The sequence below is a fragment of the Lagopus muta genome, chromosome 3, assembly GCF_023343835.1.
Source record: "Lagopus muta isolate bLagMut1 chromosome 3, bLagMut1 primary, whole genome shotgun sequence".
Lineage (NCBI taxonomy): Eukaryota > Metazoa > Chordata > Aves > Galliformes > Phasianidae > Lagopus > Lagopus muta.
In genome coordinates this window covers 13889756-13899217 of record NC_064435.1, presented here as the reverse complement: position 1 = coordinate 13899217, position 9462 = coordinate 13889756, and positions in this window count along the sequence as shown.

Sequence of the window (9462 nt, the reverse complement as noted above, 5' to 3'; positions counted from 1 at the left end):
CTAGTCATGAGGAAATGGCACACTGACATTCCAGTGGGTAGACACGATCACACTAATACCTTCCCATCCTCCCTATTCCTTACCTCTCACCTAAAATGTATCAAAACACGCTTGCCAGATTTGGAGTGGAGGGGTCTACAAGTGTCTAGATTGAAGCTAGGGTCAAAGTAATAAAAAGGTAGCTGGATTCCATTGACCCTTCTAGCAGACAGCAAGTTACAAATAACCCAGGACCATGCCGGACACATAGGAAGGAATGACTTCCCATGGTGGAGGGAAATAAGTGAGGAACTTGGGCTGGGTTTCTGCAGTGGAGAGGCCGCAACTGCCTCAAGCCTCCACCTCACTGACCACACCAGTTTCACTCTTTCTTAAATAGAAAAAATAAACAAAAACAACCCTTCTAGCCACTGTACATTCATTGGGCAAGTAGACCCTGGCTGGCTGTTTCTTTGCTAACTACAGAACAGGGACAGCAGAGGATAACAGCACAGATTTTCAAACTAGCAAGGCATACTCAAGATCATGTGCTCGTGCAAACCATTCCTGCATCACTGGGTCTCAGTTAATTTTGCCAAGAAGTCTAGCTAAGAGGCCAAGCCAAATAAGACACTACACCATACAGGAAACCTGGCAGGTAAGTCCATATAGCACTGTACCATGCAGACACAAGCTTAAGCTTGCACTAACTCAAAGATTATAGCTGTGTTTTGCAGGAAAATTATGCCAGTTATAATTAAGAATTTGGGTTATATCACAGGTTTCATTGCTAGCCAATGGAAAATCACTGTGGTGGGTAAAGGTTCTTAGGTTTCTACATGAAGTGGCTGGATCCAGGAGCACAGGAAATGGTGTCTGACTATTCAGGATTTGTGGTCTGTTGGCGTAGGGTACTTAAACCATTTTACCTAATCCCAATATTATGCTTTTCCCATGTTTTTCTTTTCCTCATACCCAGTCTGAAACTTTCTTGTTTCAATTTATACCCTCTGTTACTTGTACTTACACCAGACACCACTGTGTAGAGCCTTGCTTCACTTTCTCAAAGACTCTCCTACAGGTCCCAGCAGACAGCTGCCAGGTTCATGCAAAGTGACTTCTATAGGCTGAATAAATCCATTTCCCTTACCTCCTCCTCACTATCCTCAGCAGAAAATGGCAGTTTCTCATGCCTTTTCTGAATGGGGTTGCTTAAAAGCACACAGTGGCTAGATGTGGTCTAATAAGTGATGACTGGGAGGAAAATCCCTTCAATCTCCTGGCAGTGCCCTGCTAACACAGTCAAGGGTGCTGTGAGCCTTCTCTGCTGCCGGGCCCCATTCCGTGTCATAGGCAGTGCTGTCTGCCAGATTTCCCAGGGGACTTCTCTGTAAAGTCAGCACTAGCCTGTCTCCATCTAGAGTTCTGCCTTCCTAGCTGCAGGAAACTTTGCATTTGTCCTTGCTGAGCTCCTTAAGGTTCCTGTCAGTCCAACCCTCCAGCCAAGTTGGCTTCCTCTGCATGGCAGCCTTCCTGTGAGTGTACTGGCTGTTCCCTCCAATTTGGTGGCATGTGAAACCTAATGAAACCTGACTTTGTCACATCCTCCAGCTAATTGAGAGATGTTAAATGTGACAGTTCCAGTGTATAGACCATAATGTCCTAAATTGGATACAAAAATACTGTTGGAGACAGTGTCAAAATCTTGCTAAAGTTGAGATAAATGACATCCACTGCTCCCCCTCATCCACAGATCCAGTCATTTTATTGCAGAAAGCAGCCTGGCTGGTCAGGCATGATTTACTCTTAGAAAATCCAAACTGGTTGTTCTGTCAGCTTCTCATTTACATGCTCCACGAGGACTACTCTAAGTTCCTTAGGGACCAATGCGATGCTGATGATTTTAAAGCTACCCAGGTTATCTTTTGGCGTTTGTGATGAAGGAACATTTGCCTATTCCAGATATTAGGAAACTGCTATGTTCACCATAACCTTTCCAAGTTAGAAAGGCCTTGCAACCAGTTTCCTCAGGACCTTGGGTGCCTTCCGTCTAGTCCCATGGAGTTTTCTGATGAAACTCTCACAGGAAATCCCTTACTCAGCCATCAGCTATTGCTAATCACTCTGTGAACACTTTCCCTAAGCACAGAAGAATGGGATAACATGTTGATAAGGCAAAGAGACCATAGAATGCTTCATTTTCAGGTGTCTGTTGTCACTGCATCACCTGCTTCGTTCAGCTACATTTTCTTTGCTCAGCCTTTTTTGATTGATACAGGAAGTGGTAGAAGTTGTTCTTGTTGCCCTTGCCTATGCAAGTCTCAACTTCATTTAAGCTTTGAATTTCCTAATGCTGCCCTATATACTAAGGTAGCATTTCAAAATTATTCCACTGCTGCCCATCCCTGCTTCCACCTCCTCTTTTCTACCTTTTTGGTACACCAGGAACAGCCCCCTTTCAGCCACACCAACCTCCTGATACATCTGTTTGTATACAAATCAGCTGAGTAAGATCTTGTTATATCATACCAGGAATACTTCAGTTTCTGTCTTGCTCTAAGAGAATTGGGACTTCATGATCTCCTACATTCTGTAGATTGTCACCTCTATGCAAGCATTAACCTCCTGCTGGCATCAGGAGTAGAATGCACATAATATGCAGATACTCATGGTAAGTATAATATTCTGAACAATAATTCTAATTAAAAAGATTACAAAACAAATTCATCTCATTAGGAATATATTTATTTCAAGCATCTCAAGCAATCTCACATGGGTATAAAGCAGATCCACTTCTTTCACTGCCTTTAATGTAGTCAAGCACTTTAAAAATAAAAAAAATACTTAATACTAAAAGCAATGGGGTTCCACATTCTTGACCACAGCCACAGGAATATACAGGCATCTTTACTTAGTTTCATATACACTCTTCAATGGTACATTTCAGTTGTAGTTCAACCATATGAAACAGTTGTAAAGAGAAGTAATTTCACATTGTGTGACCATGAAAATGGTAAATCTGTCACAGGGAGAGCGATCAGCTTCTGGTTATGTTGGAAGGCGTTGTTCTAGAATTGTCTTGGTGTAATACATTTGCAATTTATACAAAAGGCATGGATTGCCATTTCCTTTTTTCTTTGTTAAAGCCACACTTAATCTATTCAACATGCATAAGAATGAGGAAGATCAAAGCAGCACAGTAATATGGGTTGGTTTGTACTTGTGGGAGGAGAGAACAGCAAATCGTAAAAGAATTCTGTGATCTTGGCCTACCTGCTGCACGCAATGCAGCCCCACACCCCACCCTCCTGGGCCAGGAAAGGTTCTCCACGTTGATGTTTCAACACAGAGGAAAAGTTTCACTGCATTTTCATTACGTGGGTGCGGCCAGGAACTTGCATCACCTTGTTTTGCAGAAAGCAGCAGTGACCTACCAAAACACAGTAGTAGCCTACCAGAGCACAGAGCTAACCTCGCAGAAATTTCCCCGGCTGGGAAGTGTGTGCGATCATGCTCATTTTTGAATTCTGATCTGTAAGACCTGTTCCATTCTCCATGTCACAGCTACACTTAAATCCCATGGGTCTTGTGCCTAAACAAGAGCAGATCTCCTGATGATGGGACGGTATAGGGGCTGCAGCTTCCTATTAGCACAAAGCAGAACTATCTGTTTGGGCCTATCTGCAGAGCTGTGACCCTCCCATACATTATAATTTCATTTCACTCTGTATCGTCCCTCTACACCCAGATAATAGCTGTATTAGTTTTTCTTACGTTACATTACCTTTAGAAAACAGCCATCATTTTGCAAAAGTAGCCAGATGCCAATTATTGTTTTGGTCTTCATGTTTCAGACATAGTTCAATCCTTAAGAGTATAATAAATATAAGTCTCTTTGGAAATTTATTTCAGTCATGAATCCTCTGTTCATTTTTTCCCTTTAGTAGATGTTTCAAGCTATCTTAATAACCTCTCAGCAGCATATTGTCTAGCAAGAGATGCTAGTTTCCCCAGCTTCATACAATAGAAGCCTTTGTTGCCACACAACATTCCAGGAGCACGTGGGACACTACACCATGCAGAGGGTGGAAGGAGGAACAATGATCAACACTTAGGCAGGAGATTACATAAAACACTGCAGAAAATGTGAATATGGGGTTGGCGGATGCTTAGCATGTGAACTGTGGAATTTGTTTCTCACTGTGAGCCAGTCTTTAAGTCTTGAAAATGCTTAAAAGCTCATCTGAGAAAAGCTAAAAGGCTGTCAGGAAATCCAAGGAGAAATCTAAATTCAGTAACTCAGGAATCCCAGAGCTGCTTGTAAGTTTGTGTACGTAACTGACAGAGCTTTCTCAGGGCCTGAAGAAGTAGAACTATGTTTTCTGCAGAAAAAAAAAAAAAAAAAAAAGGACAATTAAAAGAGTTTCCTTGGGAAAGGTGCACTTTTTCATTCCTATTTTCTCAGATATTAACTTTTTTGAGCATAGACATATATCGCTGGGCATATTGAAGTTTATGCAAGGAATGCATATGACTGTCTTGCATATGGTTTTATCCCTGGATAGGGACAGTGTGTGACAGGTGATAGCTAGTGGACATGCCCTACCATGACAAGACACTAGAAGATCTCATCAAACAGAAAATAAGAACAGTATAATAACTAACCAATTACTACTATTACTAGAAGCAGAACATCTCTACATCAAAGCTATCCAAGTAGCCACAAGTGTTTGGGAAGCAGAGGAACGAGAAAGATGGAAGGTTATGTAATAAGGTAAGTATCCTTGCTAATCCTTCCCAAGTTGTTCCAATTACATATAACTCATTTATGTCAGAAGATTCAAGCTGTGGTTCCTCCTAATATACAGGGATCTTATTTGTAAAAATGGGACACTGTACTAAGTGGAGACTAAGTGGAGGGTAGAAGGAACCAGCAGTAATGATCAGTCAGTCAGGAGAAGATGGCAGAGACGCTGGATTGCGTATTCTGTTAGCAGTCTCTGTACTCATCCCATTTTGGTCATTGCAGTCAGGGAATTTTCTCTGTGCATGGATAACAGCATCAGCCAGTTCCTACTCCAATAGAGATGAGGCTTTCTTGAAAAGCTGGAAGCGAGAGCTAGAGAAAAAAAGAAAGCGGAGTTTAGTCAGGAGAGATCTGGAAAAATATGAAGCCCAGCCTTGTGTCCACTTCCAGGAGATCACTTCCAGGAGAGGAAGAAAGATTTGTAGGATCACAGCACAATCTTACACTAGCAAAAATCTGAACGAAGAGATTTTCCAAAAAGCCAGACTGGGACATGTAATGAAGTACTGGGAGGAAAAAGGTTGTTTATGTCAAAGGTTAAGGTCCTTCAAATATGGATAATTGCAGATTCCACTGACCACCAGCTGATGACAACTGCCTCTGTAGGGCTGGGAAGCTTTGAGACAGAAGTCACGCACTCAACTGAGTGCATGTGGGGGAGGCTGGAGAGGGTTTTATGTCTGCTGTAGATCCAAGAATGTCTGTTTGCTTCATGTTTGCCACAGAACATGCAAGTATTTGCAAGACAACACCCACACTGCTTACAGACACAAGAGGCTGGGAAGATAAGCTGCTTCTGTGGCAAAGATTCCAACTGCTAGCAACACCTGTCCTACATTGCTTTGTGCTGTAGGCACGCTGGAGATGGGTTGATGGTTGGACTTCATGATCTTTGGGGTCTTTTCCTACCTTAATGATTCTATGAACTCTATGAAGACTCTGGAAGGAAGCCAGGACAGGCTGATAAAGCAACAGGCCTGAATGGGCTTGCTCTAGCAACTTACACTGCCAGGTGTTGACATAAAGGAAAACACAGACTTTGAGGGCAAAGATAAACATCAAGATTTTTCAGTCATCTTGTCAAACGCACTTGGAATCATGGCATACACAGTCTCTTCAAGCTATGTTCCATCAATCATGTTAGCCAACCACTCTGGAATTCTATCTGACGCATTCCGGAGTCAGACAACATTGGAGAAAAACTGCAGTTTGGCCTAGGTTTTTTTTCACACTAATTTTAATTATCTGCAAGGTAAATGTCCCAACGAAGCCAAGCCACTGTAATATATACCATTATAGTTGACAATCAGACACAAATGATATTTTCAGTTACCTACTTCAGCAGGAAGAAAGTCATTCTTCAAATGTAGCCATTTCTTTGCCAATTTCTACTTCAGAGGTACAGATACACTTGGTCAGTCAAATCCATCTCTTCTATTTCTCACTGTGCATCAGAAACCTCAAGGATTTCATTCTAGGTTAGTAATTTCCTTGGGAGTATAGCTAAACGTAGAAGTGTATGAACACTATATTAGCTCAGTACAACAAATTACATCTTCAAAGCACCATATAAACATTAACTTCAGACCAATTAGACTATTCTATTAGTAAAATAATGCACAGGATACTGACCTACTTATTTTGCTATTATGTAAAACTAATGAGCTGTTTGATTTGGGTTTTTTTTTGGACCACTTATTCCTCCTTCTTTTAAATACCTGTGGATTAAAATGTAAGCTATTTAAACAGTTCCACAAAACTAGTGCTAAGAAGAAAATGGAAAGGCAAGTATTTGAAACACACACTACATATTTATATTTTAGACACTCACGAGGATATGCAAACATTAGATCCCACCCTGAATCTGATTCCAGAGTAGAGGACTATTTCTGTTTGGAATAAGAAATGTTCAGGGAGACTGCACTTGTAAGTTCAGTTGGTTTTGGTTTTCAGTTAGTCTTGTAAGTAAGCTACAAAGTTTTTCTGGTAGCTCATTCATCTTGTCTTTCCCTCCCCTCATTCCGAATCTACAAGGTCAAATGTTCAGCTCCAGCCTAAGGAGCGGCAAGTCCACTCTGCCCTCATGAGGTCCCCTCTGGAGTACTGGCATTCTGGTCTGGGACTCCCAACACAAAAAAGGCATGAAGCCGTTGGAATAGGTTCAGAGGGCCACGAAGATGATCAGAGGTCTGGAGCACTCCTCCTCCAAGGAAAGGCTGATAGAGCTGGACTTCTTCAGCATGGAAAACAGGAGACGCTGGGGAGACATCACTGCGGCCTTCCAGTACTTAAAGAAAGCTTATGAACATGAGGGAGAGTGACTCTCTACATGGGCACATAGTGACTGGACTAGGGAGAAACTAAAAGTGGGAGAATTTAGGTTAGATGATAGGAGGAAATTCTTCACTCAGAGGGCGGTAAGGCAGTGGAAGAGGATGCCCAGAGAAGTTCTGGATATCTTATTCCTGGGGGTGATCAAGACCAGGCTGGCAAGGGCCCCAATCAACTCGATCTGATGGGTGGCAACCCTGCTCAAGGTGGGGTGGTGAAACTGGGTGGGTTTTAAGGTTCCTTCCAGCCCAACCCATTCTATGATTCACTGTAAAGGATGACAACACTCACAGCAAAGGAGGAGCACGTACAAGAAGCGAAAAGACAGCACAGGAAAGCACTGATGAACACAAGACTAGCAGCTGTGAATGAACTAGAATATTCACTGGTATTATTTGGGTTAGTAGCTGCTGCGGTTGTCCCATTAAAATCATAAAGTGAAATAGTTGTTTTTTAACTTATTTTTCATAGTCTGAACCACATCATAGCAGTGTGTCTCAGTCTGAGGACAGCACAAACCACATCACCTTGCTTTATGAATCCTAAGTTAAAGAATGCTAGTAGAATGATAGATTGCTTTCTATCTAGAAATTGCATGCATATGGTGAGTAATACTTCTTCATGAAGGATGGCAGGCTAACTGGAATGCAGTGTAACTTGTTTAGGATTTATGAAAGAAAAGAAAAAAAATCTCAAACCTACTTGTGTTGTGAATCAAGACCTACTTGATTAAATGCTTCAACTTACCAAAACACTGTGTAAGAACCAGAGGCTGAGTTCAGTAGGAATCTGCTGCTAAGCTCACTAGGAATAATACTAGAGAGTTCAATAGGAGCTGAGTAGTTGAGATAGGTCCGAAGATATATACTCACAGTAATTCCCTGTTTATAAGTACTTGTCAGTTCATTGTATTTGCAGCCAAGATTCCTCAAGCATATTCCCCAGAATGGAATCCTTATGCACATGGGACTAATCACAGTTTTGCCTAAACTCACAGTATGACTAGAAATAAAGATATTGCTCTTATGTGTTACACTAACTTGGTTGCATCAGGAACTACTGAGAACCTGCCATCAATATTGGGGCTTGTTTTCAGAAGACGTAAGCACATTAATGAGCAGACTGACATAAACTCCTACAAATAGGGTTCATGTTTTCTAAGAGGCATCAATCTGCAAACACCTGAGTGCTTTATGAAAGTTTATCATTTTAGTGGACTGACAAGCTAAAAAAATTCAAGGTTACAGAACATCTTGTGCTTACTCTGATTATCAAAAAAGTGAGACACATGCTGACATTACATTCCATTTATCTCTACTGAGACCTTTGGAGTTTTCCAGGAGACAAAACACTGTAAATTTGGTGCATTAAAATAAATTTCTGACACTAATTTCACTAAAATCATCTATACATAAGAACGTACAATTGTTTGTGTATAATTTATTCACCCTGAAATCATTATTATTTCAGTATAAACAGATCACTGCAGTGACACAGCTGATGAACAGCTTTGCCTTATTCTGACCCACTCTGTACCTTCATTGACATCAGCTGTGATGCAACAGAGGCAGAGAGAAACCGTGGCTGGGGGAACAGGATCACTTCATTTGGCAGTAGCCCAGTTACACTGGCTTACATGCAGCATGAACTATCACAAGGCAGTTCATAAGCATCAGTGGCATAAGATTCCTGGATTCTGGGGTTAAAAACAGTCTTGAGATGAAGCACAGTCAGTAAAAGGATTGTGGATCTGCTCATTGTTCAGTGCTTGAAGAAGTCCCTCTCAGCCTTAAAACTCCTGTAGTTACTTTGAGTAGCAACAGGTGCCAATAGAGTGCAATCCTACTATTTGAATCAAACTGAAATTACAAATAAACAGATTACTTATGATTCACTTAATGATACCCATAATTACATTCAAATAGTTATGTTTACCATCCTACTAGTAGTCATCAGATAAAGCCTAATGATGCATGCATGTAAATTCTTACACTGAGATTAGTCCTTTTTTACTTACAATTGACTAAACTCGGTGTTTCAAAATCTGAAGGCTTGCTCTTTTTTCAAGTGTTTTTACATTATTTCAAAACATCACAGAGCATTTATATAGAAACATATTTTGTCTCCCTGTTTCTCTTTTCTGAACTCATTCATCACAAAATGAAGTCACCTTTGTATTTTTCCTAATTATCCTTTGCCTTCTATTGGATTTTTAGCCAGGAATTCGCTCAATAAAACAAACAGTTTAAAGCAAACAAAATGCAACTAGGAAAAAAAAAAAAAGTGACTCTGTCAGCATGGACAGTTCATCAAAACACCAGATACATACTTCTGACCAGAACGAT